The sequence below is a fragment of the Periplaneta americana genome, chromosome 15 (assembly GCF_040183065.1).
Source record: "Periplaneta americana isolate PAMFEO1 chromosome 15, P.americana_PAMFEO1_priV1, whole genome shotgun sequence".
NCBI lineage: Eukaryota > Metazoa > Arthropoda > Insecta > Blattodea > Blattidae > Periplaneta > Periplaneta americana.
In genome coordinates, this window is record NC_091131.1 from 182,616,240 (window position 1) to 182,636,442 (window position 20,203).

Genomic DNA, 20,203 nt, shown 5'->3' on the forward strand with positions numbered 1-20,203 from the left:
TTATTCTCAAGGTATCAGATAGACTCTCAGTAATCATCTGATAAAACTTTGCGTTTACTTGTGTTATAACCTCTCTCTATCAAGTCTATAAATACAGGTTCGAAACTTACTGTTTTCCGTTAGAAATCTGGCACTGGTTCTTATTAAATTACTACTTGGCTTTATTTCCATGCTTCTGTGTATTCAGAGCTTTCAGATGATTAAGATTTGGTTGAACTGTGTTTCATAAATGCTGATGTTGCATTTCTTTGAGCATCTGTAATGTGAAGGCATTTTAAACGGGATAATTCTATTTCTGTGTGTCCCATTTTTATTCTTGCTCCAGATGTTTGAATTTTACATGGACTATGTAAATATAAGTGTTTGGGATTTTCTTAGGAGTTTTAATATGATGTTTTTTTTTTCAAAAATAGGATTTTGTCATTGAGAGAAAAGTCTTAAAGGGGTACTGAACTCAAAAACACATTCAGGGATGATATATTCTAAACAACATGCAATGAAGCAAACTAGACCTTTCTACGATTAATGGTTTCCAAGCAACATACTTCTGAACGTGGACATTGGCAATGCGTGTGACATCATACTGCTATGCAAGTCCATCGTTGCTTTAGTTACATTACATTCACTATAATTCATGTCCAATACCGTTCTTCTTTCCATAACAAAGCGTTACGCAGCTGTGAACTTGTACAACGCAAACCACGGTTGCAGTTGTGACTAACAAGAAAGACAGACTATGATGTGATGTCACATTCTTAATCATAACTATGGACCTCAAATTTCTTGAATAAAATCCCTTAAATTTCTTGAGTGACAAAGGTAAAAATTCTTGAGTAAAATAATTAAATTCTTGGGTGAAAAAGGAAAATTCTTGAGTTCTGTGATCATCTATACTTGAATAAACAGCTCAATATGGCACCAGGTACTGTTTACAGTTTTATTAGTATGCGAGGGAAAATAGAAATAGTAGCTTCGCGCACAACTTGCTTATTGCAGAAACTGCACAGCATTATATTATCTCCAAACTTGTTCATTCCATCTTGGGAGAATTGTTTGATCCGTTTATCTAACCTGAGTTTCGGCAGCATAATGAATAATATATAAATCAGTTTTTATTTTCACTCAATCACTTATCATGTTAAGATGGCAGAAATGAATTCTGTTACATCAGGATACAATATTAATATAAGTCACGAATATTTTCGACTTACTTTCAAGTCATCTTCAGGTGATAGTTTACTAACAAACAAACATTTGAACATGGTGAAAAATATTATTTAAACACATCTGTAAAACACTAATAAATAGTCTAACCATGATACTTTTTCTTAAAGTGGTTAAATGGCGTACATGGTATTAAATTAACATTAAGATAGAAAGCCTTCCAGTGGATATAATTATAATTTATACAATATATTAAAAAGCAGGCTCCCCTCTAGCTGAGTTGGCAATAATAAAATAACTTCAGATAGGATGTTTACTGTTTCTTAAGGTATTAATCATTTGTCTTCGAATGTAGGCTTTCATGGCAGCCATCAATGAGGTGAGTGTTTTCCAAGCTAAGAAGCAATGATCTACTTTGTAGAGGTGCAGACAGTTATTATATGCAACTTAATTTCGTAAAATTTTCTGTGGCCAGTCTTTTTGCATACACATGTATGAAAATAATTCCATAGTGGTGTATTGCGAGCGCGTGCTGCATCCAGAAAATAAATTGTTGCAAATCTATGTATGCATATCCCACACTTTTGATGCTCTAGTTACAGATAATACATCAGGGAATAGGTTTGTATTTTTTTTAACTATGCTATTTAATGTAATCATTTTAATTTGAAAGAAAAAATAATTTAAAAATTAGGCCAAATTGTGTAAAGTAGTAAAAAGTATTGCATTTAATATTTCAAATGCACTGAACCCAAAATCTCAACTATATATAGACTCAAGAGTACTAAGCGATCTTATTACAGTGCACACATACTTCGCATAGTTTCAGATAGTCATAACTACACAAATAATAAATAACTGTGGAAATAAACAATATGGATCTCTTTATTTGATGCCTGGAATTCATAAAAAAAATTCGCCCATTTATGAAAAGATTATACTTTGTCAGTTTGCGATTTGATGTGGAATGACTCTTAAATAAAAATTCAATGGTTTGAGGTAAGGAGGAATAGACCAGAATGTTGGTCCCCATGATGTTTTCATTTCTTAGACAATCATTGACCTAGAATCGTTACAGCAGCAAAAGAAAATAAAATGAGGCAGTGCCCACCATGCATGAAAACCCCAGTTCTTACACCTGCTACTGGTAAATTAATGTGACTAAATTTCTGAAACTGAAGTGTCAAGAGAATGAAAAAAGTATTGTAATTTGTTCATTTTCTTATTTCAGGAACCAAGTATATATGATACATATGCAGTTTCTTCCACGTGAAGTATACAAGTCCAAATTTTCTGTGAAACCATCAGAAATTCTGAAGCATGTCGAGAAAAAGTTTCTGAAGGAGATCTTCTATGCCATGAAGAAAATATTGAAAATAAAAGCTACATTGTAAGCACTAATTTAATTTATTTTTATACTCGTTCACTTAGATCTTTTATTTCCTGCTTCAGACTTTTGTGCATTTGGCATGAGTCACTACTTACTAGTGGACTGGTGAATGTTCACTGTATCGTCATTTCTGATGATGGATTGAAGTATGCAATATTTGAGAAGTAAATTAGAGATGTCATGTCAGCTCTTAATCTTATAAAATAAATATTATGATGATGTACCGAAATACATGTGATATTTCCGTGCAGTAATTCTGCGTTACCACATGATGAAGGCTGGGTGGAACAGAGAAGAATTCTCTCTGGCATCAGGACTTGAACTCGAGTTTTCAGCTCTACGTGCTGACGCTTTAACCACTAAGCCACACCGGATTCCAGTTCCGGTGTCAGATCGAATCCCCTCAATTTAAGTTCTTCCTCCCAGTTTTCCCTTTGGTGGCCTGCCCTCATGTACTGTGTCACGGAATATGTGACAGTGGCACAATGTCCAACGCACTATGTACAGAGGTGTACTCATTACGAGTGACCAAGTGGCCGGGAAAATGTATGCTATGTTACCAAAGTGCAAATAGCAGTTAGCAAAGCTTTCTCGTTTTCCATGGTCGTCCATCATGCGAGTAGAATGAAACTAGAAATGTGTTCGAGGCTTGTGCGTCCTACTCAGATGGTTCGTATCATGTGCACAATTTACTCCATGCATTACATGCAGTGCCACTTTTACTGCTGTTGCGCGCCCATGTATATGCGACCTAACGAGCATTGAGTCACAAATTAAGGACTTTTAATTCTTAACTGATGTTGATGCACCCAACCATAAGTATTATATGTACACTTGTTGTTGTTGTTGTTGTTATTATTATTATTATTATTATTATTATTATTATTATTATTATTATTATTATTATTATTATTATTATTATTCATCCAAAGGAAATTCATATCCTTATGTTGATTCAGATTTCTGCCCATTAACTCTGGATATAGCTACGAGATAATATGCGTTTACCTTAATTGTCGAAGCCTATACACTAGATGCCATGAGCTCGATTATCTATTCTGCAAGGTCCTCAAAGGTGATATATCCTGTAACTCCTTAAGAAACGTTATCTTACGTATTCCGCAAAAGATATGAGAGCTCACAAACTTTTCTACTGTATAATAGAAATTCAAAATTTCTTTCACCAGTCTCCAGATGCATTAAAAATACCAACATGCATGGCTGCGAATTCGATCCTTTCACTGTATGGACTTAGTTTGTTCCTGACAATTACATAATCTTTTATTTATTCTCGTAAACAATTGTCTTCAATTTTTTATTGTAATTTTTATGGTATTTTCATGCTACAACATATCATTCATTAGCGACTCATTTTTTTATTTGCCATTGTTTTACTTGTATCTATTAATTAACAATATAATATTAATCCAGTGTATAAAATTTTTTATTATTGTCATCAATGTAAATATTGTTTTCAATTTATTCTGTATTATTGCATTATTATCGTCTCAGTTGTGATAGATTATCATTGGCCAACCACTGATGACTAACAAATTAATATTAATAATGAATAAATAAATAATGAAATAAATTTATTATTATTATTATTATTATTATTATTATTATTATTATTATTATTATTATTATTATTATTATTTTAGAATTGAAAGTGCAGCTGAAACAGCAGAAAAGTCCTTTAAGAATGAAGATGACGAAACTGAAATAAAATTGGAAGATGAAGTGGACCCTGACTTTACTAGGAAAATTAAGAATGCTGGAATAGGAGAAGAGCATGAAAGTTCTGACGAAGATGAAGGGGTAAGATACAAACAGTTTTGTACATGGAAAAAGTACAGTATAAATTAATTTCATTGAGAGTTGCAAATGTTGACATTACATATTATCACACTGATAAACTTCACAGTTGTCTAAATTAGGGGCAATGAGTACCGGTAATATTTAATTATGTAATCTCTCACATTTCACTTCTTTATCAGCTGTGGTCACTGAATGGCCACCGTGCTTGCCATTGAATCTGAGTCCTGTGTGTTCAATCTCAGTCCAGAGCATTTCATTTTAAAGATGATGATAAAATCCTTTAAATGGCTTCAGAAGAAAACTAAATTGGAATCCTTTGTCATATGTTTAGGACCCTGTCTCTGAATCAAACGGCTTCATACAAATTATTTCCACATGTTCTTCACAAGTTATTAGGGATAATGAATTTTAGTGTATAGATGCACACCTCAGAAATTTATTTTTATACTGCTGTGGAAATAGGATCCAGGAAGTTCTTCACTGATGATGTGGGTTGTAGCTACTAACATTTTTCATGTGCTTGAAAGATTATACGTTAATGATAGAGCCCAAATTTGTATGTGAAATTCTTGCAATATTCTGATATACAAGATCTATTCCAAAAGTATTTTTGATCTTTGGCCGGGAAAAATATAATTATTACTCACCAGAAGGTCTGAAATGATAGCATCAGACCCCTCAGGTACTGTACATGCCTTTTCTTGCCCGCCAATATTAGTTACAGTATTATAACGGAAACAAACAGTTTCTTATTTAGAAAGTTTCAAAGTACGAGTACAGTGTGAGACATGAGAGCAAGGTGGCTAATAGGGTATGCTAATGTGTTATAATAAAGTGATAGCCCTAAGTGATAATTTTGCTTTATATAGGCATAGTGAATAATTACTGATAAAATATAAAGTGTAATTCTTGTTTTCTCGTGTGGCAATCTGTGTGTTTATTCAGGATATAGGCTAATGACTTCTGAATTTAACAGTCCTGACTTCGATTCAGTTGTGTATTTACTTAACAATGATATTTCCTCCTTGTTGTTAGAACAAAAGGTAACGAGAAAAACGTTAGAGAAACGGCAGACCTAACGTTATCGCAAGAGGACGGAAAATTTGTTCGAAAATTTCAGAAAAGCTGGTATAATAAATATCAGTGGTTGTGTGGAACTGGTAAAGGTCATGAACAAAAGCTAATGTGTTTTTATTGTTTGATATTTGGCATTGACGGGTAAGATTCTTGGCGCAGAAAAACAATAAACAATTTCGAAAAAAAAAAAAGCTAAAGAACACGCAGCATCTGGGAATCATATAAAGTGCGCCGAGAAATTTCATATGTTAGGGTGGTGCCGTATCAACCATGCCACTTCAGAGGCCATTAAACACAATGAAATGGTTTAAAAAAAATAGGAAAATTGTCAGCAGATTACTAGACGTTGCTTGTCATTGAAGTATTCAGGAATTGCTGTTCAGAGGTCATCAGAAAAGTCAATGTTCATGTAATAAAGGGAACTACTTGGCTACTCTTGATTTACTGGCTTTGGTGGAATCTTTCATGAAGCAGGAGCCATTAATATAATATGTAACACAGATCTGTATGCGTTGAAAACAAAAATTCCATACATAATAATATGATTAATATCGGTTAAATAAAAAAATAAATATCTATCTACCCCCTTACTTAGCTACTGACCAGACGTTTGAGACTTCTTAATGTACTATATCAGTAACAAAATGGCGGCCACAGTTATTAATAGTTTCGAATAAACTTATTAATGCTATCATGAGATTTCGTAGTTTAAATTTGAAGAAAATCGTGATTCATGTAAAGAGTTAATTGGAAAAACAGAACAAACATGAAGTATGTTTCTTAGGATGTCATTGAACTTGTCCTTGTAAACAACCCCTTCAATAAGAAATTGTTGACTGACGTCAGCATAGCACAGTTCTGCTACTGTTATTATTCAAAATATATGACTCATATTTTGTTGCAACATAATACATTTCCAAATTTTTTGTTAAAATCGCAGAAAAAACATTTTTGAGATGCCGGCCTGAGAGAGTGTCCTGCTGTGACTAAATAATTGCTTTGTTAGTCTCTCTAATTTGAATTGAGATCTCGTCAGCTATTTAACAAGGAAGGTCGTCCTAACCATGGGTTGTCTTCTATCCACATTTGTAGACTGATACATCTGATGCAGCACTAAACACTTAGTCACCACCATGGTGATCTAGTGGCTAGAGTGCTGGACCTGGGTTCGATCCCCAGTGTACGCACTGATTTATAACTTGTGTTGGTCAAACCCGTGTTTGAGGTGATGGAGAAGATTTCTCTGGGAGCTCCAGTTCCTCTTGTGCATGCCAACAAGTCTCCATCATCACTGGTGTAGCGTAGGACACTCTGGACAATGATTCCCTCTGTAAATGGTTTACACAACTGGCTTCATATGGGTGAATGACGAACAGTCAAGTACCTGCCAAAAAAAAAAAAATCGCATTCACGCACTACCCTACATCAGACATTTTTAAATAGCAGAAAAGTCACTATAAGTTAAATCTGCACCCACTACAATGGCTTGGTGTAAAAACAAAAAAAGATATGTACTGTAATTTCTCACAACTGTAGTCCACGATACAGCCATTCAAAGATCATTGTAGACCATTCATAGATAGCTGCAGTGACTTTACTTCAAACTTCAGTATAGCAAAAATGTGGATAAACGAGATACTATGGGCTGTTCCATATGAAATGGGAGAAAATTTCAGAAAATTTGACCTCACATTTAAAGAAAAGTAAGGTGCTTCTGTCATTGAAAGGCCTTCACTGGACAACTTAATGGTGGGTTAAAATATCCCCAACTAGTATCACTTTTCATTTTATAGAGCATCAAATTTATCGTACTTTCATAAAATTCTTAGTTTTGGAAGAACATTGCTCAGAGACATTTAGTGGTAGGATTTTCAACAACATCTCTTTTTAAAGCAGACTCAGAGAGTAATATAATGACTTTGGAGGGATTTTTTTTTTAATTCTTATTCACTTGACTAGGCAGATTTATTTATATTACTTTTTTTCTCGACGAATTAGCTAAAAACTAAAAATATGACAATATGGGCGACTTAATATAGAATGAAACACAGTTTACAGATTCTAACAAGTCTCCATCATCACTGGTGTAGCGTAGGACACTCTGGACAATGATTCTCTCTGTAAATGGTTTACACAACTGGCTTCATATGGGTGAATGACGAACAGTCAAGTACCTGCCAAAAAAAAAAAAAAAAAAAAAACCAGATTCATGCACTACCCTACATCAGACATTTTTAAATAGCAGAAAAGTCACTATAAGTTAAATCTGGACTCACTAAAATGGCTTGGTGTAAAAACAAAGAAAGATATGTACTGTAATTTCTCACAACTATGGTCCACGTTACAACCATTCAAAGATCATTGTAAAAGTATCGTAGACCAGTCATAGATAGCTGCAGTGACTTAACTTCAAATTCAGTATAGCAAAAATATGGATAAATGAGGTACTACGTTTTAGAGTGCAAAATTTGAATGACTGTATCGTGGACCATAGTTGCAGGAAATTACGGTACATAATATAGCAGCTCATGAAAGTTATTGCTAGAATGTACCACTTGCTAGACACTGCAAAGTTTTGGATTTTTTTGGATAGATCTTTAGACTATAGTTATCATATCATATCTAATGCAGTCATGTCTAATGCACGAGATGTAAATAGAAGTTCACGTAAATCACTCACTTAAAATATTTGATAACTAATATTGTGACATTTGATTTCTTGCATTAGTCAGCATTTCCTGAAAGGTAATGATTCGCCCAAAGCATTCCTTCCAGAGTAATTAGTACTGTTTCATTTCTTTAAGTACCGTAAAATGGGGTGAATAGGATCAGTGGGGGTGAATAGGATCAAAACTTTATTCTTGGTTATAAAGTTTGTTATAAACTGTACTTGAGCGGGATCACAGTCATTGGTTACTATTATTGTTCTAGTAAGCAATGACTGTCTTCCCGCTCAATTGCAGTTTATAACAAACTTTATAACCAAGAATAAAGTTTTGATCCTATTCACCCCCACTGATCCTATTCACCCCATTTTACGGTACACCAAGTTCTTAAACACCTTTCTTTTCCTAAAATGAATCCATAAGAATATCATCTTCTAATATTTCTAAATCACAGCGCTGTAATTTTAATGGAGCAGTTGAATGAATACGTCATACCTGCTGAGTGATGAAGATAAGGATTTGTTCTAATTTTTTTCAGGGTGATGATGATGATGATGCAACAATGGCTCGCACTAGACAGAGACATACAGAAAACCAAGAGTATGAAGAACCAGAAGAAGAAGAAGAAGAAGAAGGTTAGTTTCTCAGTTTTCAAAAACTTAATACAGATTTCATTTATACGTTTTTATGGGAAGGGGGGGAATGTTTTGGGAAAAAAACACATAAGTAAGAAAAACTTATAAATGAAATGATATTTAATAACAACTGAAATCGTATTTGAAGACTATATGGGCAAAACGAGTTAAATCAATTTAGCAAAATTTTCACAAGACAAATTTATAATTTTAGAGCTACGCCATCTTTGAGTCTATCATAGGGCTACTCAAATTTATAACAATGTTCTTGAAGAATGTAAGGTTATTTGTAGGAAATCTTAGCTGATTAGAGCCAAAACTGGCTGATAATTTACATTTCTAACTGCAGTCCAGAAAATTTTACGAAATTGATTTACCCTGTTCTTTTCATGTGACTATTTTACCAATAAAAAAGTCAATTATTTTTGGACTGCTTGCCCACAGGGAATAAGCCATGCTCTCAAATTGTGATAACTGTTCCATAACTTGTTCATTTACATCATACATTTCTATGCTAGCTCTGTGACGTCACATGTCTCTGCTCTCGAGCGTCTTAGAAGGGGAAGCGCAGGTAAAAGAGCAAAGTAAGGGGAGTGGCAGTGGAAGGGATGAAAATGTTTAAATAGCAGAGACACAACATTACCCTCCCTCACGCGCTCTACCAGCTCTGCTCAAAGAGGGGAAACGCACTCCGACATCACAGATTAGCCAATGGGAAATGACTAGTCATAGTGCATTACGAAATGTAACAGCAGATCAAGCATGGGCAGCTTCGAGTTTTCATGAATTGCAAAGTGGGTTGCTGTATTTTCACAGCAAATCTAATTTCGAACAAAATTGATTTAGGATGTATAAATCAAGTTCCGTATCTCTTGAGATTTAAAATATGATCGTGTAAGAAAAGGCATAAACAAAAATGTATAACCGAACTAAATTAACATAGAAAGTATAGGAATTTTGCCAGGACTTCAGAAGGAAACAGAAGTGTGAAAAAAGAAGTGCGAAACATATAGACATTTTGCTGTATTATTGAGAAACTGTAGTGAGTCTAAATGAGTTGAACTGCTCAAAATAAATAGCAAGTATTATTACTGATAATGACTTTTTCTACTTGCTTACAAATAGCTACAGTGGAGCTTCTTTGTCATCAAAGCCATAAAACAATTAGAGGGCCTTTAAAAGATCATTCATTTGCAATGCATTCCATCACATTACAGGAGACAGAGTAACGAGAAAATTAATTAACTTACAAAGAAAGACTCAACAGTTCTTCAGAATAGCTCCAAAGAAATATGTTCTATCTGCACTAAATAATCTGTTCGTTATGAGTTAAATTAAAATTATGGTTTATTTAATGGCGCTCGCAACTGCCGAGGTTATATCAGCATCGCCGGTGTGCCGGAATAATGTCCCACAGGAGTTCTTTTACATGCCACTAAATCTAGTGACATGAGCCTGTCGCATTTAAGCACAGATGTGTTGCTAAACAGTCATGGCCAGTTAGCATTCGAAATTTTGCTACTGCATCATGTTGAGAATCAGGTATAAATGTTCTTTCTCAGTAAGCAATACTGAACAAGATTTATTATTACTGTTTTCTTGAAATTTCTTTAGAATTTTGTTTTGAAATTGTGTGTATGAAGAATTTGACACTGTGATAAGTGTATATGAGTTAAGAACGACGCCGAGTATTGTTGAGTCAATGTGATGCCGGTTAAGAAGGTTTTAAACCTGGTTGACAAACTGGATTTGCAAGAAGAGTCACAAGGACTAGACATTGCAGCTTTTAAACCCGAGCTGTTTTGAAAGAGGATTAAAGACCCTTAGCGCTAACTAATGGAAGTACTGAATGACGAGAATGGCAAGTATGAGGAGTGGGGGGCATGGCTTGCATGTTTATATTAGCTTTACTACATGCGAATCCTAGCTCTAGTGATAAGATATCTTTTTCAAGGGTACTTGTAATATTTTAGTTCCTTTCTTTGCCAAACAATCTGCAATCTCATTGCCCATAATACCACAATGGGCAGGAATCCATTGCAGATACAGTTTTTATTTTGTTTTGCCTGTATGTGTATGAATGATTGAATTTCTGCGATTTTGGAATTTATAGGAATATTGATTAAAGCTATGACTTGGATTGCAGACATTGAGTCGCTAAATATAACAGCATTTTTGAACATATTAATTTGATAAATAAGTTGTGTTAATGCCCTGTTGATTTCTGCAATTTCTCATCAAAGTGAGTAGAAGGACTCCCTGTAGACAAATAAAAATTGAATAATTTGGAATATATCCCAGCCTCGGCTGGTTCATCATTTAGATATTTGCAGCCATCTGGAATGTATTTATAGTTTCAAGAGCAACTTGTTTTATTTATTAAAGTGTAGACGATTCTTCTTCTTCTTCAAATCCTTAAATAAATTTGTATTATAATTTATACTGTCACATTGTAATGGTGATTTATGTAATAGGGACTTTTCTGGTTTTAAATTAAAATTAAATATAAGTATAAGTTTCTGGATTGCCTCTACAAACCCATTTCGCGTTTTCAATTTTCTGAACCTGAATTGGTAGCTTGTCGAGTATGTGTCATGTGGTAACCTTACCATTCTTTCATGTTGCAACAGTGATCTTTTATGTATCTTCTCTTTTATGGGATAGTGCTTTGTTATTATTTGCATTGCTGTTACTGAGGTAGATTTAACTGCACCAGTAATTAATATCATAGCATTATCTTATGTCACTTCTAATTTGTCAATGTTTTTGTTGATGCTGTAAGTTAGTTTTCACGTTCATAAAGAATTTGTGGTTTTATATATGTTTTATAAGTTGTATTCAATACTGGTCGTGAACATCCCCACCTCACTCGCTGCCCAAGGGTGACTCTCTCTCACTACTGACTAACTGCTCTGAAGACTAACTCGAACTCAGGTCCACCTCACTCGCTGCCCTAGGCTGGCTCTCTCTCACTACTGACTAACTGCTGCGAAGACTAACTCGAACTCAGGTCCACCTCACTCGCTGCCCAAGGCTGGCTCTCTCTCACTACTGACTAACTGCTGCGAAGACTAACTCGAACTCAGGTTCACCTCACTCACTGGCCAAGGCTGACTCTCTCTCACTACTGACTAACTGCTGCGAAGACTAACTCGAACTCAGGTCCACCTCACTCGCTGGCCAAGGCTGACTCTCTCTCACTACTGACTAACTGCTCGAAGACTAACTCGAACTCAGGTCCACCTCACTCACTGCCCAAGGCTGGCTCTCTCTCTACTACTGACTAACTGCTCCGAAGACTAACTCGAACTCAGGTCCACCTCACTCGCTGGCCAAGGCTGACTCTCTCTACTACTGACTAACTGCTCCGAAGACTAACTCGAACTCAGGTCCACCTCACTCGCTGCCAAGGCTGACTCCCCTCTCGCTACTGATTCACACACACTGGCTTCCGTCGGCACCTGCGGTTTTATTTATTTATCACGATTTTCTGGAATGTTCTGTGTCGCGTGTTCCACTTTCCCACGCCTTCCTTCTCCCGAGATGCGGCCAGACACAACTAGAATGTTCGGCCTGCCACCACAATAAATTAAAATCAATAGTGTTGAAACTAATCAAATCTTTGATAATTTTACCAGTATCATTCCAGTCATTATATTCTACAGTATCAAAATTGGTATTAAAGTCTCCTAATAAGACAGTCTTGTTATGGATATCGAGTGATTCTTTCTGTAATTTCTTCTGCGGGGGTTATATACACAGAACACCTTTATATGGTTGTTATGTTTCCAAACATCTATTTTAACTATTTCACTTTTATCTTTTTCTTAGATATTCTTTACAATATTTAGAGGTAATTTTTTGTGTGTTTCAACTAATATCCCACTGGCCACTTGTCTAGATTTTGGAAGCATATTAATTGTGTAATCTTTTATCTCATAGTGTTTTATATTATTTTCTGATAATATATTAGCCTCTACTATACAAAAGAGTCGAGTTTTTCATCATTTAATATTTTCGACAATTCTGTTTTCTTCATCTAACTTAGGCCACCCGCATTCCATTGCAATATATTAAGGCTTCTTCCAGCTCCCAACCGGAGATCTGGCCCAAATACAGAAATGCAAAGGGCCAGCAGGACCAGAGAAATTAATGTGAGAATAAACCATATCGTATCATATATCACGTTATATCATATCATAATAATATGCATAATACGTAGTTCCACAACTATTTTACAGTTGAAAATGAAGAGGCTGAAAATGATGAAAATGAAGATGAAATTAAGATAAAGAGAGAATATTCAAATGAATGGGAACATGGAAGTGATAATGAACAAGAAGATCATGAATTGTTCTCCGATGCAGTAAGTATAATTAATTTCCATATACATATGTGGGTATTTATGTCTATGCTCAGTGCAAGCTCCATAACTGAAGTTTTCTGCATATAGAAGCAATTTTCATTTTGTGCTTATGTTGTACATACTTCAAATTAATTTGCTCTGTAGCTGAGAATATCGGTAATTGAGATTTCATGTTATCTCAAAGCATTTTACATTAAATCTTGAAATGTGTGAATATTGTATCAAGCAGAAGTACAGAATAATTGTACAGGTATGTCCGTCAAAATCACAATACTATAATTAGCAAAATATTACAACATTTACAGTTATAAACATTTTCGGCATAAGCTGCCATCTTCAGAACACCTAACAATACAAGAATATGAATACTTCGTGTGGAAACATTATACATGTTGATTACATATTAAAATATTTAAAACTAGATTGTATATGAACATGGACACATAAAATGAATGTTGCTGAATGATAAAATAAAATTACATGATTCAAATATACAGGGCATATCAAAAGTCCGGTAGCACTTTCAGTATTTTATTACACAAAAACTACTTATGATAGCACTTTCAAACACACGTAATTTTAAAGTCAAACTCTCAAAGTTCTGTTTACACCTTACAGAGATTCAATGTGTGAACCACGAGTGACTCGGCAGATGTCCAAACGATAATGAAACTCTTCCAATACCCTTTTCAACATATCCTCTGTGACCGTGGCAGCAGCTTCTCGAATTCTGGTTTTTAGTTCCTCTAAATCACATGGCAAAGGCGGTACAAACACAGTTTAAAGTCAAACTCTCAAAGTTCTGTTTACACCTTACAGAGATTCAATGTGTGAACCACGAGTGACTCGGCAGATGTCCAAACGATAATCAAACTCTTCCCATGCCCTTTTCAACATATCCTCTGTGGCAGCAGCTTCTCGAATTCTGGTTTTTAGTTCCTCTAAATCACGTGGCAAAGGCGGTACAAACGCACTGTCCTTTAGTTACCCCCATAGAAAAAAGTCACATGCAGTCATATCGGGTGACTTTGGTGGCCATGTCATGAAACATCTGTCCCTTACTCCAGCACGTCCTATCCAACGATCAGACATCTCCGTATTCAGGTAAGCACGAACTGCATTGTGGAAATGTGACGGAGCCCCATCTTGCTGAAAGATAAAATCGTCATCGAGATCTTGTCTAAGTTGAGGCACCAACCATTGCTCCAACATGTCCAGATATGAATGTCCAGTCACAGTAGCCTCAATGAAGAAAAAAGGTCCTTACAGTTTTCATTGTGACAACGCGCAGAAAACATTCACCTTTGGTGAATCATGCTCATGTTCAATGATTCTGTGTACCCCAAACACGACAATTGTGCTTGTTAATTTTCCCACTTGTATGGAATGTTGCTTCGTCGCTGAAAATTAAGCGGCTGAATAAGTCATCGTCGTCTGCTGCCTGTTGTTGTAGCTGGCAAGAAAACTTGTAGCACTTGCGTTTGTCATCCTCATTTAGCACATGCAGAAGCTGCAGTGTGTATGCTTTCATAGCCAGCCTCCACACAGTCATTGAAGGAAGTTGAAGCTCAAGGGACGCTCTATGCACTGATTTCCTTGGGCTCCTTACGAATGCTTCTCTGACTTGCTCAATGTTCACTTCACTCACCCTGGGACAGCCACTCCTCTTTTGCAGACACAAGCAACCCGTGGTTTCAAATTTACGATACCAGTGGTAAATTACCTTCCTACTTGGTGCTTCTTTTCCATACTTGGTCCGGAATTTTCGTTGCACATCGGTAGCACTCTTGTTTGTATGAAATTGTAACACGCAGAAAGCTCACTCAGCGCCAGTATTCGCCATTGTTGTAACTAACGCCAACTGTCGGTAAATTATGCAACTATGCGGTAGTATTTGAGAGTTTGACTTTAAACTGACATGTGTTTGAAAGTGCTATCATTTGTAGTTTTTGTGTAATAAAATATTGAAAGTGTTACCGGACTTTTGATATGCCCTGTTCTGTAGCAGATATCTGGTAACTCGAGTTCTCAACCACTGGTGATATATGAGTCACTGCTGGGTGACACTTCAACACAGTGTGAAATAAATATTTGAATTATCATAAAATATAAAAATATATACCTGCTTTCAAAGTTTCAAACAATGAACAGTTAAGTTAAATGATTTCAATAATATGTGACTTCAAAATTTTTGGATCAGTGACCCATTTTCTGTTGACGACACCTTGCCAGAATCCTTATTTGGTTGGCAACAGGAAATTAATATTCTGTCATCTCAGAAAAGGCTGTAAACCTTTTTATGGTGTTCACAACTGCTTACTTTTGTGAATGTGGTTCTTTTCCTCTAATTTATTTTAAAAGTAATTACAGGAATAAGCCGAATGTTGAACCTGATTTAAGACTGAAATTAACTCAATTGAAACCTGGCATAAGAAGTTCTGTTTTGCTAACAAGCACGACCTTCACACTGAAACTGTGTTTATTTATTTTAGTTACAAATTTTAGCATCAGCAGAGATACTACGTGTTTATGATATAATTTTTTAGTATTTAATCATTTACCATTATGTAACAAATAGAGCTAGACCTATATGTATTTTTCTGTGTATTTTATAAAGCATTCCATTGATTAAGTTCGAAGAGGGACTGTTTCTTAATTAAACATGCCTGAATAAAGCAATTATTGGTATAGTAGCATAGGAAATGAAAATTATGACCCTGAGAACAATACATGACATTTTCCCATAATAAATTTGGTTGGTGGTAGAGCTAATATCCTAAATTGAAAATAGTGATACGTGATTGGAAAAGGTTGGGAACCACTGCACTAGAAGATATCAAGGTTTGAACAGTTGAGTTTTGTGACATAGATGAATAATACTAGTATACTTCCTGGAAAAATAAGAAATAGAACATATGAGAATCAAAATCTTTGTGATAATAATCCTCTTATTATGCATATAACTTTAATATATTATATTAAGCCAAACATGTTGTGGCCTTGTGTCTTTCACTGTAGCAAGCCGATTACGATCCCATCTGAGATGTAAAGAAATTTGTGGTGGACAAAGCAGGTGCAAGGGGGTTCCCCCCATTTTCCCTCATAATTATCACCATTCCACCAATACTCAACAGTCACCCTCACTCTGCGAGGTCCAAAACAAGACCTCCAGAGCAAATAAAAAACAGCTGAAAGTTGTATAGATCCAGAAATAAAATTTGGGCCATCTAATTTTACCAAGTTCCAGATGTGCAGTAAACAAGAGCGCCTAAATGTATGCTACTTGTGGACAGTGTTGCGAAGCTTGTTGTCTACATAGAGGAGGACAGCTACCAAGACTCGGCCCAGTTTTTAATTCCGTATCTGTACACATTCACCTCTGCTGAGGCAGCCAGCATTTGGCTGGCAGGCCTTTGCCCTCATAGGCTGTCACATCTATGTTATACTGCACGATATTATACAGTGTGTATGCAAATTGGTGTCAAATATTTTGGGGACATATTATATTATATAGATGCTCAGGAATTCCTTTCTTTTTTAATATCATCCACAATTTTGATATGATTAGCAGAACAAAATTGTGGATGATGTTAAAAAAGAAAGGAATTCCTGAGCATCTAATAAGGGTGATACAAAGTATGTACAAAAATACAAAAATCAAAATGAATATCAACAAGATTACCACCAACTTGCGAGAAGTTAACCAAGGGGTCAGACAAAGGTGTCCCTTATCACCTACTCTTTTTAATTTGTACCTAGACGAAGCCGTAAGAGAATGGCAAAACAATTTAAAAACACATTATTTTATAGATAATATCATTTTAGATTACTTACTTTTCGCAGACAACCAGTTGGTGTTGGCTGATTCTGAAGACAATCTACAGAGAGCAGTCCATCTGTTAAGAATTGTTGCAATAACTACAATCTAAAAATATCACACAGGAAAACTAAAGTATTTGGCTTCTGTGGAAATAATACAATAAGAACTAAAATTGTAATAGAGGATAAGATGATTGAACAAGTAAATTCTTTTACTTACTTGGATGCGATCTCTCTTACATATCCTCCACAGACGTAGAAAACAAGTTAAATAAATTTTTAAGACTTATTGGTACAATTAAACGTACACTCATAAATAAAGTCGACAGAAAAACTGTACTCAAATTTTACAAGACACTGGCAATTCCGACATTGTTATATGGTTCAGAAACGTGGATTCTGACTAGAGCCCAACAGAGAAGAATTGAGACTCTTAAGGCCACTAGCAGGATTTAGACTGCAGGACCATGAGAGAAACGAAGTTATACGTCAAGAACTGAATATCGAGAGTGTAATAACTATAATTGAAAAATATAGAAATAATTGTACGACCATATAACAAGAATGCCCAACGACAGGATACCTTTCAGAACATGGTGTTATAGACCTACACGAAGAAGACGAGTGGGAAGACCAAAGAGACGTTGGAGAGACCAGTTTGATGGATAAAATTCTGGAGGCGGAACAGGCTATCGGCCTAAACCTTGAAGTTATTGATGATGATGATTATATTCCTAACAACAAAATATTGAAAAACTTTCATATAAACATAGTCCTGAAAATGCTTAATTTCAGACTTAATGCTAACAAACTCACAGTAAAAGTGATACTATTAAGCAACTTGTTTAAAAAATACTTATTACGAAAATTGCTCAAAGTGGCCTCATCCTGCATTCCATGCTTTGAAAACATCTGGCGTGTTTCTTATTTGTTCAAATGTATTTAGCATTAGGTACAGGAGTTGCACAGACTATGGATTTCAAATGTCCCTAGAGATAGAAAAGCATTGGATTTGAATCTGGTGACATCCCAACAATTCACCAATGTGGACCCACCACTCTGGATAGTCTCTGATGAGCTAAGTGGTCTATGCTTTTCGGCACTAGCGACATCTATGAGCACACTTGTAAAGTCAGGACAAATAACGACATGTTAACCCATTTATGCCCATAATTTTTTCTTGTTGAATATTTTCATAATTTTCGCACCGCCACATGAAACTGAAATGGAAGTTAATTATTGTGCTGCAGGCTCCTTTGATTCTTCTAGTATACACAGCAATGAAATAAAAGTTAATTTTGTAATTCATTCCTTTGCATTTTTGCAGAACAATAATTAATGCAGATATGGCCCTGCCATTGGACAAAAAAGAAATTCTTTGTGTTTTTATATTAAAAATTTAAATGTTGTTGTTGTTTTCTAATGCCAGGCGTTTGACAATAAAGTCATTTGACCTCTTGCACTCCAATATTTTTCAAAGATATTATCATGGTCAGCCACTGAAGCACAGATTTTGAGGTGTTCCGAATCCATTTCTTGGTTTGAGTTGCACAATGGGCAATTAGGGGACTGATATATTCCTAATTCTATGCAGGTGTTTGGCCAAACAATCATGGCCTGTTGCCAATCTAAATGCAGCTACAGACGATTTTCGTGGTAAATCGGGAATTAACTGTGGATTATGATGCAGAGAGTTCCATTTTTTCCCTTGGGATTGTGTTATCAAATTTTGTTTGTTGAAGTCTAAGTATGTAGATTTAATAAATCTTTTCACAGAGTAATACGTAGATTTAGTAACAGGTCTGTAAGTAGCAGTGCTGCCCTTCTTTGCTAAAGCATCCACATTCTCGTTTCCCAGGATTCCACAATGGGATGGTATCCATTGGAATACAATTCTTTTATTGAGTGATATTAATTGAGAGAGCATTTTAGTTATTTAAATGTAAAATACCATCAGAGCAAGACATTCATTAATGTTAATATATATTACATTACATTACATTATAACTTGGTTTTGATGCATGTATTTTTTCGTATGTTTATTGTTTTCTTAGAAATTAGTGTTTTATATTTGCATGTGACACTTTCATTCTTTAAACATAAACAATAGATTATATAAGAAAGACTATTAAAAAACAAATTACAATATATCTTTACAAGCAATATGAAAATAGCATTTCATGTCTCTTTGCTCAAGTTTAGAGAGAGAGAGGCCAAAGCATCAGCTGAATATGAGGCCAGACGAAAGGCAGTAGTCTGCTCAATAGCTACTATGACTGACTATGATTATGACTCTGAAGAGGAACTCTGGTGTAAAGTGAAGTTTGCTGTAAGTATTACATTTGTTTTATTCAATTAATATTGCTATTGTCATTATTCTGACACCTCTGAATAATATCTGTTTTTGAAAAGGGACTTTAAAATAAAGAATTATCTATCATATAAAAAAATGTAACAGAAAAATTGTTTGAAAATTTTCTATATGAATACCGGAATGGAAAAACATTGCGACTTTTTTTCCTAATACAATATTTAATAGAAACAAGTTTCACGTACTCTGTTTTATACTGTAGTGAACTCTGTTGCTTGAAAATGGAAGTACAACCTGCAGTATAGGCAGTAGAATCTAGGAGGTTGTTGAAAAAACGCATGAAGTGTTTTTTATGTTCCTGTAAAACTTCAAATTTGGTGCTTGCAAGTTTTTTCCACTCAGCTGTTCATATGTAATTCTTAGATAATAATGTAAATTTTATTTCAGCCAATTGTAATGAATTTATTCTTTGCAGTTACCAGTGAAATACAAAAGAATTGATTTAACAAACCTGTTGACTGAAGTTTCTGAGAAGTCCGTCATATGGTAAGTGCCCCTAATTAAGCGTGCAATCACATATGTGACTCAAGAAACTCAACGGCTTACTTTGAAGACTGAGGGAATAAATTTTCAGGTACTGTAAAAATTGTAGTGATGTTTATGAGATATGCTTAAATTAGGAAATTTGTGTGTTTTTCAAATGACATATTGAGTTAAAGATAGAATTGACGTATTTTCCTTTAATAATCGTGCTTCTCCTGGTTGAGTGTTAGAGGAGGCCGTCTGGCCTTAACTCTGCCAGGTTAAATAAATTATTATTATTATTATTATTATTATTACTGTTATGTGTCCGACTTCTCCCCTTTCCAGCTATGCAGTAAAGTGCATTCAAATGCTTCCAAGAGGCCTTATCGTTGTTTAGATGTCTTATTGTTAACATCACGAGACTGGAGATCA

At 35.1% G+C, this 20,203-nt stretch overlaps 1 pseudogene; it reads left to right on the forward strand.

The window, feature by feature from the left end:
- Positions 1-20,203, forward strand: part of LOC138715567 (DNA-directed RNA polymerase I subunit RPA1-like) — a 149,421-nt pseudogene that overhangs the window by 116,963 nt on the left and 12,255 nt on the right.